This window comes from Lissotriton helveticus, chromosome 1_1, assembly GCF_964261635.1.
Source record: "Lissotriton helveticus chromosome 1_1, aLisHel1.1, whole genome shotgun sequence".
In the NCBI taxonomy this organism is placed as follows: domain Eukaryota; kingdom Metazoa; phylum Chordata; class Amphibia; order Caudata; family Salamandridae; genus Lissotriton; species Lissotriton helveticus.
In genome coordinates, this window is record NC_136057.1 from 1515346242 (window position 1) to 1515362752 (window position 16511).

The window sequence follows — 16511 nt, forward strand, 5'->3', positions numbered from 1 at the left end:
TTCCTTTTCTTTTTTATTTCTTCGTAATGTGTAGCTCAGTGTCTCTCCCCTTATTCCTGCTTTAAAGCTGTCCCAGACCATATCTGCCGGGGCTGAGTATCTATTTATATCCCAAAATTGGGTCATCCATTCCTTCATCCTTCCAATATAATCCTCTTCTTTCAACAAACCTCTCTCAAATGTCCAAATTGATTTAGCTTTTCCTGTTTTTTGTGTCGTAGCTAGACTTAATACCAACGGATTATGATCCGACATTATTCTTGGAAGACATTCTATTTTAGCCCTACTAACTAAAGAGCTAGAGATAAAGAAGTAGTCCAGTCGAGCTACTGTTTGATGGGGTGCTGAGTAAAAAGTGCTACCAGTGCCTAATGGATTAGATTCCAGCCATATATCCACCAGCGAGTTATGTCTAGCAAGGTTTAGTGCAGATTTATACACCTTTTTTTTTCTTCCCTGATATATACCTCCACTTGCCTCTAATATTCCATTCAGCCCATTGATATTGAAATCCCCACAACAGATCACTGGCTCTGGCCACAAGGCTAATTCCCTATCAATAAAATCTAATAATGCCGGATCATCATCATTTGGACCATATAACGAGACCAAAGTACATCTTCCCATGGGTGTTCCTATGTCTAGTATCGCCCATCTTCCATCAGAATCCTCTTTTTTCTTTTTAATTTGGGCTACTCCTTTTCTGGCCAGAATTGCCACCCCCTTATGTCTTCCCTCTTGGCCTGTACTAGCAAGAATCTCAAATCCCATTTGGCCAAGTAGGAACTTTTCTTCCGCTGCTATGTGTGTTTCCTGTATACAGGTTATGTCTATTTTCCAGTATCGCAGTAGTGCCGATAACTTCTGTCTTTTTTCCATGTTATTCAGCCCACAGATATTAATCGACATTATCCTAACTGCCATAGTTCTAGTTTAGGATTTACCATCTCCACATCTACATTTTTGTCTTTTTCTATACTTTCTTTAAGTGCTACACTCCACACTTTACAAATCTGTATTATTTTACACCACCACCTTTCCACCATGACTTCTTCCCTTCCCTCTCCCCCCCCCTTTAAAGCCCCCCACCCCGGAAGCTCCCCCCCTGTGACAGGCAAATAGGTCATCCCTGACCTATGCGTGTCCGCTTATCGCTGTAAAGTCGCACCCCCTCCCCTGCCCTCTTATCACCTCCTGCATTTCCTATCAGGCGTGATCCGGTGTCCTTAATTATTTCCTTCTGGACCCTCTTTGTTCTTTTAGTTCCTTTAGTTCTGACAAAAATTCTCCCGCTTTTATTTCCGAAAAGAAGATTCTAGTTCGACCTGCTACTATGACCTTCAATTTCGCTGGGAACATTAAGTATGCCTCTGCTCCATGGGACTGAAACTCATTAATCAGCTGTCGTAGCCTCCATCGCCTCTCCACTGTTATGTGGCAAAAGTCAGGTCTCGCAAAAAAAGTCACCCCTTCCACCGATTTTTTGGCATCAGGCCTGGCTCTCTCCATAAGTTCTTGTCTTGCCAGGTAGTTTCCGAAAAATACTAGCATAGCCCTAGGTAGTGATAGAGCCCCATATTGCCCTGAAATCTAAGACTGTTAGTCTTCTTTCTCTCTAATCTGCCTTGGATTATTGAGGACTTTTTTCCATTTTTCCTCCCCCCACCACCTTCCCTAAACTGAGTGCCACCCCCCTTCCCTCCCCCCACCCACGGAAAACCCTTGCGATATCTAGCCGGAACGATGTCCGGCTGATAGCGCCCCTCCGCAAACTCCCGAGAGGAAACGCCGACCTCTATACATGGGAAAAAACCAAGAAAAGAAAAATTGGATAATACCTAGTGATAGCTATTCATTACCTTTTTTTTTTTCCCCTATTTTTTCATTTTTTTTTCACCTTTTTCTTTATTATCCCCATTACCCTTTAAGGTTATCTTATTCTGATTTTTTTTTTTTTTTTCTCCTCTTTTCTTACTTTGAATCAGTGACTTTAGGTCAAAAAGAAAAGGAAAGCATAATAGGTTTTGGGCCAAAAGCTTATTTCTAGAAATAGGAATTCAGACCTCTCTCTATTTGGGTCCCTGAACTTCTATTCACACCTTATTTTTACTTCCTAACTGCATCAAGAAATCATCGGCTGCCTGGACAGACCTAATATAGGTCATCTTATTATTGTGCATGATTTTCATGGCTGCAGGGAATGTGAGTTGAGCTGTGGCTCCTAGTGCTCTAAAGGCTTCAAGACGCTTATATATAGTATATAGTAGATATTAGTGTGTCATATTAAGCCCAGTGGGGTATCAGAGGTTTCATGTATACCCAGACCTGGGGACATAACTGGTAACCAGAAGGCTAGGGCCACCTCTCATGCTTCAATCATCCATAAAAAAACTGAGAATTTGGTTGTATGATACCCTTGCTTTTGAAACCCAATCGGGAACTCTTGCAGGCACCATTTATGGCCTTTTGCGAGGACTTAGACCTGTTATAGACTTATTCGAGCCTCACATTCGGCAGTTGATTATTCAATTGCTTATCCTGTTGTACCTAGAATACTGTAACATCTTGTATCTAGGTGGTAAGAAATTGGTTATAAAGAGGCTACATTTGGTCCAAAATGCAGCTGCCAGATTGCTGTTCTCCCTCCCTAATTTCTGTCCCACCACTGGGCTCCTTCAGAAACTACACCGGCTGACTATCGAGAAGTACAATCAATTTAAAGTCCTTAGTACTGCACACAAGATCATTACCGCATGAGGTGCCCCCAACCTTTCAGGACTCCTTCAACTCTGTCTACCAACCAGAGCTCTTCACTCAGCAGATTTAAAGCTGGCAAATATTTCTTGTTTCAAAAGTAAGAGTTTAAGAGGCTGCTCCTTTGGAGGTTTTGCTCCGGCACTTTGGAATAGCACGCTCCCTGTATATCGGAACATGTAGAATCATCTTTGCTTTAGGAAACAGCATCAAACGTGGCTTTTCACAAACTACACTCTTTGTTGCCCCCTCTCTGCCTCCATATGTTGTATGATGTATTTTCTGTTGTGGGAAGTGCTCAGTAGCCCTGTTGCTGGGGCAGCCATGTGCTCTATAAATCTTATTAACATAACATTCATATCTAACCAGAAGGGACAAAGCTAAACAAGGTGGTAAACAATACCTGATTTGCTAATACCTTTGGCGACTTTTGGAAAATCTGCCAAAGTTCCACAGACATTTAAACTGGCCTATCTGTCAGTGCCAGATTGCCGAACCTACAAACAGACTAGTCGAACATTGAGGGCTTCAAACATGTACTGCGCAGTTTGGTAACCAATGTAAAAAACCGGAAGAAGTAGGTGACATTCTAGATAACAGGCTTTTAAAAAAAACAAAATTGCCATTAAGCAGTTCCAGAGATATTCAATGTCCACTGTGGCCCCCTGACTGATTTACACCACCGTAAACCCTCTGGTCTAAATGGGAAGCGCTTTACACAGAGATACTTGATTTCAGTCTGTCCCACTCTTCTAACTGGGAGGCCGTCGGGACTAACCCAAGTATTTAAGTATTTACATGTATAGGCTTAATCATTGGACATGGTTCTCGATTGATTATAAATTATCCAGCCAGGTCTTACATGCTATGCAGAACTGCTTCTTCTTTCCACTGTTATTTGTCTCCCTGGCTGTTTCCAGTTTAACTACATATTTAATAGCATTTACCCAATCTAAAAAGGTAGGAGGTACAGATTTAATCCAACACTTGCAAATTACTCTCCGAGCTAATATAATGAGGTATAAACACAACCTATTTTTATCCAATGCTAAAATCTTATAATTTTGAAGTAAACCAAAAAATATCAATAAGATGCTCACCTCTATTTCAAAACCAAATATTTCCGTCATACTTCTAGTAACTGAACTCCAAAAAAGGTTTTAACACTGAGCAGCTTATGAACATGTGCTCATCATCTGCTTTATCCAATAAACATTTTGGGCAGCAGGGAACTGCACCTTTTGCAAACATGGAAAGCTTGTATGGTGACCAATACACTTTGTGGAGACAGAAAATGTGATTTCTTCTTAAATTGGCAGCATATACAGTAGAATATACTAAGTCATAAGATACTTGCCATAATGTTTCTGTACTGGAACCCGGCCAGGATGTGCAGCCTACTAATTATTCCTTAAAAAAAGAAGTAAGATATCTGGGCATCAGGATCACTCAAAATATCAATGATTTAATCGACACTAACGTACACAGAGCAGATAAAGAATTGTCAGAATCTTTGAAAAACTGGGCCTATCTACCTTTGACTTTAATTGGTAGGGTCAACCTGGTCAAAATGATGCTCCTGCCAAAATGTATTTTTATTTTTCAAAACATACCACTAGCATTTAAAGAATCTGGATTGAGGAAAATTCAGGGAAGGATAAACTCCTTTATCTGGGCCTCTAAAGGAACTAGAATTTTGTATAAAAAGCTAAAATGGAGGAAAAACAAGGGAGGTTTATGTGCTCCGGATCTGATATTTTATGCATGGGTATTCCTATTAAAAGCAGGGAAAATGCTTATGTGGGAACCAAATAGCTCTGACATAGGTAAAATGTTAAAGACAATGGTGCAAGATGTAAAGGGTGGAGGTCAAGCTTTTCTATGTAAATTTGGAGATCCACGTTTTTTTAAGAAGGTCCGTTTGAAGATTTTAAAAGACTTGACCAGTACCTGGTACAAAGTGAGGAAACTTCTTAAGATAAGTTATTTCAGCGCAATGGCCCCTATAAGGGACACACCTGGGTCTCCTGAATGGACCAAAGATGTATTAATAGCACCACTTAAAGCAGCAGGGATCAACTTATGGCCCCAAAAATGCTAGGATGCCTGGCTTCACCTTGGGGGTGCCCAGTAGTGGGCACTTCACAGGGAAAGGCCAGGAAGGGTTCCTCAGCGGTATTCGTACAAGGGCCGAGATGCCTCCGGGTAGTCGTGTGCTATACAAGTACCTCTACATTTATATTTACAATTAACTTATGGACTCAACTCATACCAGAAGGTAGTGTGTTACCATGGGAAGTTCTAAAGAAAATAACGAATAGGCAACTTTCCAAATTCAAGTATATCCAAGTAAAAAGCTGGTCACAACCAAGTGGTTTTGCAGTCGGCAAAACAAATGAGATGGAGTCAACTTTAAATAAGAATCAACGGCACAAGAAAGAAGTGGCAAATTTATATTGGCTTCTGATTGAATTGGCAGATGAAGATTTTACCCTTCCAACACAATTGTGGGGTAGATAACAGGCTTCACAACACATACAAAGAAAGACTTTGGTGAGAGTGTTATTCCATCCTAATTATGGCTTCTGGATAAAACTGGACATGAGATATATCATGTGTAAATAATGCAGGGGACAAGAATGCATAGTTTCGGGACACAAAAACACTTCCATTTCATACCAGTTCTCCCCATGGTTGAAAAAAGGAGGAGCCTGTATATATGGTATCTTATAACATTGTAAAAAAAAATTAAATACTAATATCTCTATATAGGTTATTGGAATGGATTTCCCTCCTCTAGTGTATTATTCAAACACAAGTTAGGACCTGAATTAGAGGTTGATAGATAGAATAAAGGCCGTCTGAGTGGTAAAGTACCTTGTGTCTATCACCCTGCCTTTACAAACCCACTAAATTTAGAGTTCACCACCATCACTGTGGTGATATCTATGGGTTAGTTTGAACTGCCATCAGCGCTGTCCATACAAATCCATTTAATAGTTTGGTGTGTGTTCATCATTGGTGATGGATACTTACACCAAACTTTTAAAAGTTTTTACTAGGCCTGGGCGTAGTTCATGGAGTTTTGCTACGCGGAACTCTACGAAGTTACAAAAAAACTCCACGAAATTCCACGAGTGGCAGAGTGCAGTGAGAACTGCAGTTTGTGCTGGTATTCCTGCCACTTGGGTAGAAATTCTACCCGAGCAGCAGCTCGCCCTTGCAAACCTACCATTCGCAATCGCAAACTTACACATTGCGATCGCGAGCAGGGAAAAAACTCTGCTGCACATCACGAAGAGGAGTTTTCTGCACTCTGCGAGCTCCACGAGAGAGGAGTGCAGAATACTCTGCAAACTCCGCGAACGGAGCGAAGTTCACTGACCAGGCCTGGTTTTTGCTTTCCAAAACAAAACAAACTTCCGAATTCAGAGTGTGTTGGAGATGTAAAAACTAATGGCCCCAACACCATGGGAGTTTTCTCCCATGATGTGTGGGTCAAGTTTGTATTTTTCTTGCTTTCCATTAGTGCCAGGTTATTTATGGCTGTGATGGAAAGTAAAGAAAAGCCATCTAATCCCACACCCTGATGTACCTCCATACAAATATTGTTGTCCAGAGATCTACATTTTTGATTTGTGTTTTTGAAGCATTAGAGAATTCATTTAGCTCAGGAAGACATTAGTGATCTGGGCCAAGTTTTTCTGGATTACATTTTCAAAATGTCGACTGTGTGGCAGTGATGATGTAATAACTCAGGCCCCTGATACCTATATGCTACATGTTGGTGTCAAAACATAGGATTTAGGGGTCAAGTAGTCTTATAGAAACAGAAAATATCTCATCTGAGCTACTCTTCCACCAATTCCAAAATGGCAGCTATAATAGGGGAAATAGAGACATATATAAAAATGAAACAAAACCATTGTTTTTAATCCTTTGATGTATACACCAAACAATGTTTATGATCTGAATATGAAACAAAATAATGTTTATCACTTCTGTTTTAGACACATTTTATTAGTTCACGTTAATTATTTGTTTTAGCAATCACTTGCGGTACATTTGTAAAATGTTGAACATTTGAGAAAACCATAATAAAAAGGACATCTTTTTGTAGCACAGGTTTTGTAAGTACATGTACATGTAAGTTCTGTGGGTAATGGCTTTCGAAAGTTTGTAGGTTTTAGCACCCCATCAATATCTTCCCAAATTCACGCTCCTGTTGTATAGGAGTGAAATTCCTCAGGCATTGGCGTATTGCCACTGCTGCTGCCTCCTTTTTACTGTTTGCTAATATAATAGTTGAAACCTGGGCAATATTTCCTAACAATGTTACCACTAAGTTAAGAGCAGGTTCTGCTCCATACTCATACTGTATTTGTTTTAATCTATCTGGTATTACTGCTAATGAAGGGATACCATGAGTTCTGGGATATATGGCAGTAAAAACTCTACCCCAAGAGGTACAATCCTCTATGTGGTAGCTATTCCCATTGGCAAGCATTTTGTTGGCATTCTGTGTTTTTACTGAGGGCTTGTGTGTGGAAACACTACCTCTAACTGTGTTATTTTCCGAGCTATCTTGAATGTTATTTGCTCACGTCTAGTGGGCATTTTACCCATCCCTGCGTGTAGCGTTTGTGGAGTTATTTTTGTTGCGGTCTCATGAATTTGTCCTGCTGGTGTAGCCCTTGTTGGCTGAAGTTTAAGTGCTCTCATAACAAACTGTTTTAGATTTCTGTAAAGTTTTAATATTTCTTTGTGTAGTGGATGTAAGTCTGCTACTGGCATTATGTCAATGTCTGGGTGCGGTGTATAAGCCGCTGAGACCAGCCAAGGCGCTCCTTCTCTGGTGAGTGGACCGAGTCTTACTTTATCTTTCTTGTGTGGGAGGGCGCCTTTAAACCAGTTTATGTGTTCCTGGAAGGTAAGCGGCACTTTAATGTCCTCATATGGACAGTATTCCTCTGGTGTTTCATTTTCAGTGTAAGAATGAAATGTATTTGTGCATGCATCTGCTTGTGAAAATGTAACCCATCAATAGAATACTTCAGTTCTATATGATTCATGTGCCTCAATCACAAATATTACTGTCCCACCCCTAGTTGTGACTCCATAGTCAGCTAGTTTTAAAATAAGGTCAGTTCTGACTTTTTCAGAAATGTTTATTTCGCCTACTTGTTCTCCTTCCTCCACGGCATTCACACATTGTTCTGGCGCAGCAAGGTCTTCGTCAGCCGTTGTTGAAAAGGTTTCAAGGAAACTAAGATAAGATTTTATGCACAACAGGAACTATTTGTTCTTCAAGCTTAAACAAACCTACAGCCACCACATAGGATATGCCTACTCAGCTGTGGCAGATTTGTCCCTTCCTACTCCAGATTTCTCTGGGTAAACGTGGGTAGGGGTCTCTGAAAAAAGCACTACTGAACTACTGAGATTTGACCATAAAATAAGAACCAAACCAACATTGGCTGCTCCATGTCATGTAGTTGATAGAAACCTATATAGGATCTGCATGTTTAGACAACATGGACTGTGGGATTGGTGTCCAGACTGATTCCAGACACCCCCACCGGGTATGTTCGTCTCTATACCAGCTAGCTCACAGTGCCACTATAAATTCCTCTTACCAAGGAGAGAATAGTACTTGGCATCTATCAAACAACTCTGTCCCATCAGAAATCATAGAAACAGTACAGTACTTTTTGTTCAGTCACTCATGCTCACTTGTCTCAGAGAGATACATGTAATGAACAGTGGAGATGTTTTCAATAAGTATTTATTGAACCAGCATCATTCTAGCTTAAAATAGGTGTGCTGAAACAACAATAAGACAGAAACAGATGTAAATGATTATAAGCACCAATAGAGTAAATGGATGGTCGATTCCTACCATAGTGCTAAAACAATGAATACAGGCAGGCATATAAATACATGACAGTAATAATGCGTACTCCTACGGTGCAACCCTAACTCGATGTACCTAAGTGTACAGAGCATATAAGTAGGTGTAGAGCCAAGAATCTACCCTAGTAGAAACCTTCCCCATTACCTGAATTGAGAGACTCAGGGTCTCCGTCTTGGTCTTGAGATGGACACCAAGCGAGGGATGTCAGACCACTGCGAGCTGGAGTGTCCATGTGCAGGAACCTCAGCATTGCTTGTCAGTGTGTCAGCATGGAAGTCTTTTTCTTCTGCCTGCCTTAGTCAAGATGTGGTGTATATACCTACCCAAAAGGTACCCTCAGGGGATTCTACCTTGATGTTTCCTGTCTGTCGAGGATGACAGAAGGGATAACCCTTAGACATAGTTATTATGCAGAGGATGGTAATCCTGATGTGATTCTGAGAATCTTCATGCCTAATTAATGAGGCTAGTTGTCAGGGAAATCCACACAAGATTTTATGCAGCGCTTAACTAGGTAAAAAGTCAATACCACAACCCATTGTGTAGTGTAATGGTATGGTGAATGTAGGTGAAGGGTTAGGGGACTACTCAAGCCTATATTAGGGTACCCTATGAAACATAACATGTGTCAGATCTGGATTTAGCATTTTTATATGTTTTACCTATCTACTGTCTGTCATTCTCCAAATCAAAGCTAAGAGGAGTGTTTAATACCAAGTATAAACTTGATAGATGGTGACAAAACCAATTTAAATTGACGGGTTTCACTTATCAGACTCTGCCCACGGTAGCCACGAGACATAATTCCTATTTCTCCTTTGTCTCTATTAATATGCATTGCTTTTTACTGACTAGGAAGAGATTGAATATCTTTCCGCTAATGGTAGGCTATCCATCTAAAGTATACTCTCTAAATCAATTGTCCCTTTACCCCTGTGATGATCGATCTTCCCAATACCTTTTCTTTTATCTTATTTTTCTGCTTATTTTATAAGGCGGAGAGAACATTTTTTATAATCCCAATGTTAAGAAAACTGAGTTTACATTCACATATCTCAACTCTCACAGTTAATAATAAACTGGAAACACCCTATGTTTGTTTTATGGCAGCGAGCTTCAGCAAGAGGTTTAGTTTTATCCATACTGTTTTAAAAAACGGTTTATGTTACTTTAATCTCTGATAATGTTTTGTCGTAGGGATTTTAATACCCTGTCTAACGTAGGCTTTTGGCTTTTTTTTGTGTTTTTAGGTTCTGGTTTCTCGTTTTTTTAACATTCAATCAATTTGTCTACATTTCTACTATCTTGTACATTTTGAAATGTGCCATTTTTAATGTCTGTACTTTTATGCATTTACTAAATGCAAATAAAGTGATTTTGATTGATTGATTGATTGATTGATTTACAACATTGATGACTATACTGATGATATCTGAAATTACATAATTGATGGCATCACTTTTTTTTTTTTTTTTTGTCCTCATATCCACCATGGTAGAAGAAAGCCATCTAGAAACAGGCCAAAGAACCGCTGTCTCAGTGTTATACTGGATGGGATATTGTAGTGAGGGGGGACCCGACATCCCAACAGCTGTTACTGGCTCGGTCTCACTTTGGCTGCCGTTAGGGTTACAACCGGGCTTAACCGGGTATATGTCGCATCGAAGGCTGCAACATGGGCACCATAGTTGTGTAATCATTGGACCCGGGGGAAAAAATAAAAATTAAAAAAAAACGGAACTTTATTGTGCCCATACCAGCAAGTACCAGAAGGTTCGTTTGTTTTTACTTCCCAGTCTAGCTAGATCTATTCTGGCTGTCTGGAAGATGGATGCCAACCAGTCTCCATGTGAAGGAGGTAAGGGGTCTTTCCACCTCCTGCAGATCTCTCTTCTTGCCAAGAGAATAGCATAGAAGGCCAGACTTCTTGCTGCTCCCTGTGATCCTGATAGTATCCCAAAGATTACCAAAGATATATCTATGATGACTGGGAAGCCCAACGATATTGTGAGGGTCTTCCCTATTGCTTCCCAAAATGTTGCTAGACGAGGGCATTCAAAAAACATATGAGTATCTGGTGCTGCCTGGAGCCCACATCTTGGACATACAACTAGATTCTCTAAAGCAAATTTAGATAACCTCTGGGGCGAGTAATACGCTCTATGCAGGGTGTATAAATGATTCCTGCGAAGCCAGGAGGGTTTTACTAAGCTCTTTAGAAGCTCAAATGAGGTTGACCAAAGTTCTAATAAATCTTGACCCATAATCAAGGTTCCCCAGAGATGTACTGGTAGCGTAAACTCACCATCCGATTCCTCAAGCAGGAGTCTATACCATTTTGAGACCTCCTTTATAGCTGGACCCATACTCACTAAGTCCGTTATTACTTGACTAAACCCTCCTAGGATAAACCTGTTCCTTTTAAAAGGTGTAGAGTTATAAACCTGTGTCCAGCTAGTCATTTGTAGGTATTTAAACCTAGAAATAGTTGACCTTGACCTTGTCTGGAGGTGCTCCCACGAAAGTAAGTCTCCCTCATAAAAGAGGTCTCCCCAAACTTTTAGGCCCGCCTCTTTCAGAGGTATGGCAAGGGTGTCTTCTAGCCAAGCCGGGCTATCAGGTAACCCCCAGAGTGGTGTCTTATCACAGAAATACCCTTGTTTTATGAAGTTTGTTATTTCATTCCACATTTTTGCTAACCCATTCATAACCTTCAATTTGATATTTTTAAAGAACTTTGGGTTGCCAAACTTAAATAGGTACCCTGACTGACTTAAACCTTCCCCCTTCAACATGGCAGAAAACATCAGGTCTAGCCCATGGCCAGTAGGTTTATTTAACAAGATTCGAGTGTGCGACAGTTGAAATGCCCATGCATATATTTTTAAATATGGGGCAGCCAGTCCCCCCTTTTCCCATCGCCTCCTCAGCTTCTTCCATGCAATTCTTAGATGTTTTTTGTTCCAAATAAAAGAAGTAATATCTGACTGTAACTTAGTAATGTATGTCTGATCAAAATGAAGAGGTATAGTGTTGAACAAAAATTAAATCTTGGGCAGGATAGCCATCTTAATCAAATTTACTCTCCCAATTAGAGATAGTTGCAAATGAGACCAGGATTGCATCAACTTTCTACATTCTTTGGCAACTGCAGTGAGGTTAACAATGGCAAGTTTATTGAGATCTTTTATGATATTTAAGCCCAAATAGCGCATTGATTGACCGGGCTGTATCTCCAGTGCAGTGACGTCATCATTCCAAACCAACATCTCGGTTTTAGAAGTGTTGATCTGGTAGCCCGATATCTTACCAAATCGCCGAGCAATTTCAAAAATAACCGGAAGGGCTGTGGCAACGTCTGATGTGAAAATCAACAGGTCATCGGCATATAGAGCCACTTTTCTCTCCCACCCTCTGTGACAAAAAGATTTGATGGTCGTCTCTCTCCTCAGTTGTTGTGCGAGGGGCTCAATGTAGAAATCAAACAACAGGGGGGAGAGCGGACAACCCTGCCGTGTCCCTCTAGTTATAGAAAAGGGATCTGACAACTCCCCATTAATCAGTAGGCTTGCCACTGGGCTTCGATACAACAAATCAACTGTACGGCGAAATCCCACACCCACGCCAAATTTAGCCAAGGCCCCCGATAGGTATACCCAATTGACCCTATCGAAGGCCTTGGTCGCGTCTAGCGTGAGGACAGACAGAGGGAGGTTCTGTGTAACCGCTATGTCTATTGCCCCCATGAGCTCATAAGTCAGTTCATATAGCTGTCGCCCCTTTACAAATCCCTTTTGATCAGCATGTAGGACTGACGGGGCTACCGTGGCCAACCTGGAGGCCAATACCGTGGTGAAGATCTTGTAGTCCACGTTTAAAATTGAGATTGGCCTATATGATTCACAGGCATCTTTAGGTTTCCCAGGTTTGAGGATGAGAGTAATTGATGCGTTGTCCCAAGATGCCGGCGGAGAATGACCTTCAAGGAGGATTTGGTTAAACAATTTCGTAAGAAAGGGAGCTATCTCAGCTTCTAAAGTTCTATAAATTTCTGCAGGTAAGCCATCCGAACCGGCAGCTTTACCCTTCTTACTTCTATTTATGGCTGCCCTTACTTCTCCCTCGGTTATGGCACTGTCTAAAAATTTGGATTGTTCAATTGTTAATGTAGGTAAGACTATATTTGATAACCAGTTTGTGACCTCGTCAGGACAAGTTGCAGTTTCCTCTCTATAGATGGTTTCAAAGAATTCTTTAAAGGCCTTCCTTATGTCGGCATCTGATGTTAAAAGTTTATTACCCAACTTAATCGTGGCTACGTTGTTCCGGGCCTGGTCTGTTTTTGTCTTCCAGGCGAGCATTTTACCTGCAGCTTCGCTGTATTCAAAATGTGCCAGCTTACTTGCCTGCCATCTCTGTTGCAATCTGAGATTTAATACTACACCAAGATTGGTTTTCAGATTTGTCATTTGCTTTCTATGTGAGTCGATGCTGGGTTCATCTGTTCCTCTACAGGAATCAATAAGATTTTGGAGGATAACTATACTTTTTTCGATTGAAGATATTTGTTCCTTGTACTGCTTTCTTTTGTATGATGTTTTCCCTGTTATGAGCCCCCTCAAGAACGCTTTAAATGAGTCCCAAATGATCCTAGCAGGTGCTGTGTCGTCATTATCTAAAAAAAAGTTGTGACACTCAAAATTGAAGTATTCCATGTCCTCATCAGAAGAGAGAAGTGAACGATCAAAGATCCATCTTGGTGCTAGCCTCTCCGTTCCTTGTACTAGATCCATTATCACAGCAGCGTGATCTGAAAGATGTATTGGAAGATACTCAATAGATTTAACATGATCAGCCAACCTCTGACTAATTAAAATAAAATCTATCCTTGACTGGTGTTTGTATTTATAGTTCCGAAAGGATACTCCTTGCTGGTTCCCAGATCTCTCTCTCCATATGTCCAGGTAACCATACGTTTTGATTGCAGAGTGTAACACAAGCCTAGATTTAGATAGGACTAAGGATCTATTATTGGGGGATTTATCCAAAATCGGATCTAGTACCACATTAAAATCACCTGCTATGATGGTTGGCTCTGGGAAGGACAACAGCTGATAAAACATAGCCTCCAGTGTAGTTGGATCGTCTTGATTCGGCCCATAATAGCCCAAAATTGTAATTTGAGAACCAGCCATCATCACTGATGCGATGGCCCATCTGCCACCTGGGTCCACCTGTTGAGATAATAACCTCGCTTTGGCCCCTTTTTTAAAAATTATAGAGACACCTCTGGTATTTAGCGACTGAGTAGTATAAACTGCAAAGTCGATCCATCTATTTTTCAAATCATCCATTTCTAAGTGTGTTAAATGGGTCTCCTGGAGAATAATAACCTGCGCCTCCATATCTCGTAGATATTGTATGATTTTATTTGCCCTAGGTTTGGTGCGTAGACCGTTTATATTCCAGGAGAAAATTTTTATATTAACCATCTTTGTCCTTACAGTACATAAAGAAAAGAAATACGAGCATATCCTGTTGATAGAGCCCCATATTGCCCTGAAAACTAAGACTGTTAGTCTTCTTTCTCTCTAATCTGCCTTGGATTATTGAGGACTTTTTTCCATTTTTCCTCCCCCCACCACCTTCCCTAACTGAGTGCCACCCCCCTTCCCTCCCCCCCACCCACGGAAAACCCTTGCGATATCTAGCCGGAACGATGTCCGGCTGATAGCGCCCCTCCGCAAACTCCCGAGAGGAAACGCCGCCCTCTATACATGGGAAAAAAACAAGAAAAGAAAAATTGGATAATACCTAGTGATAGCTATTCATTACCTTTTTTTTTTTTTTTCCCCCTTTTTTTTCTTTTTTTTTTCACCTTTTTCTTTCTTATCCCCCTTCCCATTTAAGGTTATCTTATTCTGAATTTTTTTTTTTTTTAATTTATTTATTTATTTGTTTTTTTTCTCCTCTTTTCTTACTTTGAATCAGTGACTTTAGGTCAAAAAGAAAAGGAAAGCATAATAGGTTTTGGGCCAAAAGCTTATTGCTAGAAATAAGGATTCAGACCTCTCTCTATTTGGGTCCCTGAACTTCTATTCACACCTTATTTTTACTTCCTAACTGCATCAAGAAATCATCGGCTGCCTGGACAGACCTAATATAGGTCATCTTATTATTGTGCATGATTTTCATGGCTGCAGGGAATGTGAGTTGAGCTGTGGCTCCTAGTGCTCTAAAGGCTTCAAGACGCCTCCCAAACTCCCATTGTTTCTCTAAAGTAATTATTGAAAGATCTGACCTTATCAAGAAAGAAAACCCCTTCCCAGGCAGAGATTTTTGTTTAAGTGCTAAGTTTAGGATTTGTTCTTTCAGAACATAGGTGTGAAAATTGACCAAGATTTTGCGTGGTTTTACTCTCTGGGCGTTTCGTTTGAAAGGATCCCTATGTACTCTTTGGATATCTGTAGCTAGCTCTTCCACTGAGTGGTCTAAAGTCAAAGACTCTTTCAGCAATGCCGCTATAAATAGCTTTATGTCTGATCCCTCAGAGCCCTCTGGTATGTTCAATATACGGAGGTTTCCCCTCCTTGCGTTGTTCTCTAATGATTCCATTCTATCCGTTAGTGCTTGCTCCTCTCTAGAGAGCCTCTGAATATCCCTTTTCGCCTGGTCTAAATGGACTGATAATGACGATGTTGTCTCTTCAAGGACTCCAGTTCTAATTGTGAGACCATCTATTTTATTGTCCAAGGACTCACAGTAGCTTCTTATTTCGGCTTGGTTAGCAGAAGACTCAGCAAAACCCTTCCTTATTTCCATCGTGAGGACTGAAAACATATTAAATATAGAAGCTGGATTTACGTCTTCTTTAACCTCAGAGTCTGTTTGAATTGTGTGAGATACTGAAGGGCACTCAGTCTGTTCAATAAGACCCCCACTCGGGGCCGACGCTGTTTCGTTGGATCCGCTAACATTAACCTGGGGATCTAGGTCTGCAGCTCCTGGGGGTGCAACAATCCACTCTGAGATCTCCTGGGACAACAAAACATGAGAAATAGGTGCCTTTTCCATATCCAGCTGGAGAGGTTGTGGGGGCTGAGCTTTTCCCCCCTTCCCTAAATCTAGCGTGGAATCTTCCTGCTCATCGGGCCCTTCTTCAACACCTTCATGTCCCAGCTCAACATCCGGAAGAGAAGAGGCCATGTTTCGGACTCCTGTTAGAGGAGAGGGTTCCAGTTCTGACTCAGATAACATTACCTGGTCCCCTGGGATATGTAGAATCTGGGGGATAGCTTTGAAATATGATCGTAGAGATGGTGTAATTTTAGAGCCTTTCTCTGTCGCCAACAATTGTTTTTTAGATTTAGCTTTAGATTTGGCGTTACGTTTAGTGCCTCTGCTTTTAACCTCTGTATTTAGGAAAGAGGATGATTCAACTTCGTTGTTGTTCAAGCCTGGGGTACCTCGCAGCCCCTCTCCTTCATGTACTACAGCCAGCTTCTTGCGACCTCTCTTGCCATAACTTTTAGTGTGAGCCTTGCCGCGAGAGGGTGGCTCTTCTGGGAAAGACTTCTGGGGTGACACTAAACTCTTTACTACCTCCTGACCTGGGAATTTAGCAGGAAAAGGGCCTACTACGTCTCTAGGCTCCTTGCAGCCCCCTGCCAGAGGTGGTCGCTCCACAATGCCCTCAGTATCTGTGACTGTGACCCCCTCCGCCTCCAAAAATGTTTCCGTGGACACAGAAGAATGAGTAAGTCTTACCTGGGACCTTATGTCACCTTGAGCTCCTCGGGGAACAGTTGCAGTTGAAACAGCTTGATAAGGTACCCCCAGCCCC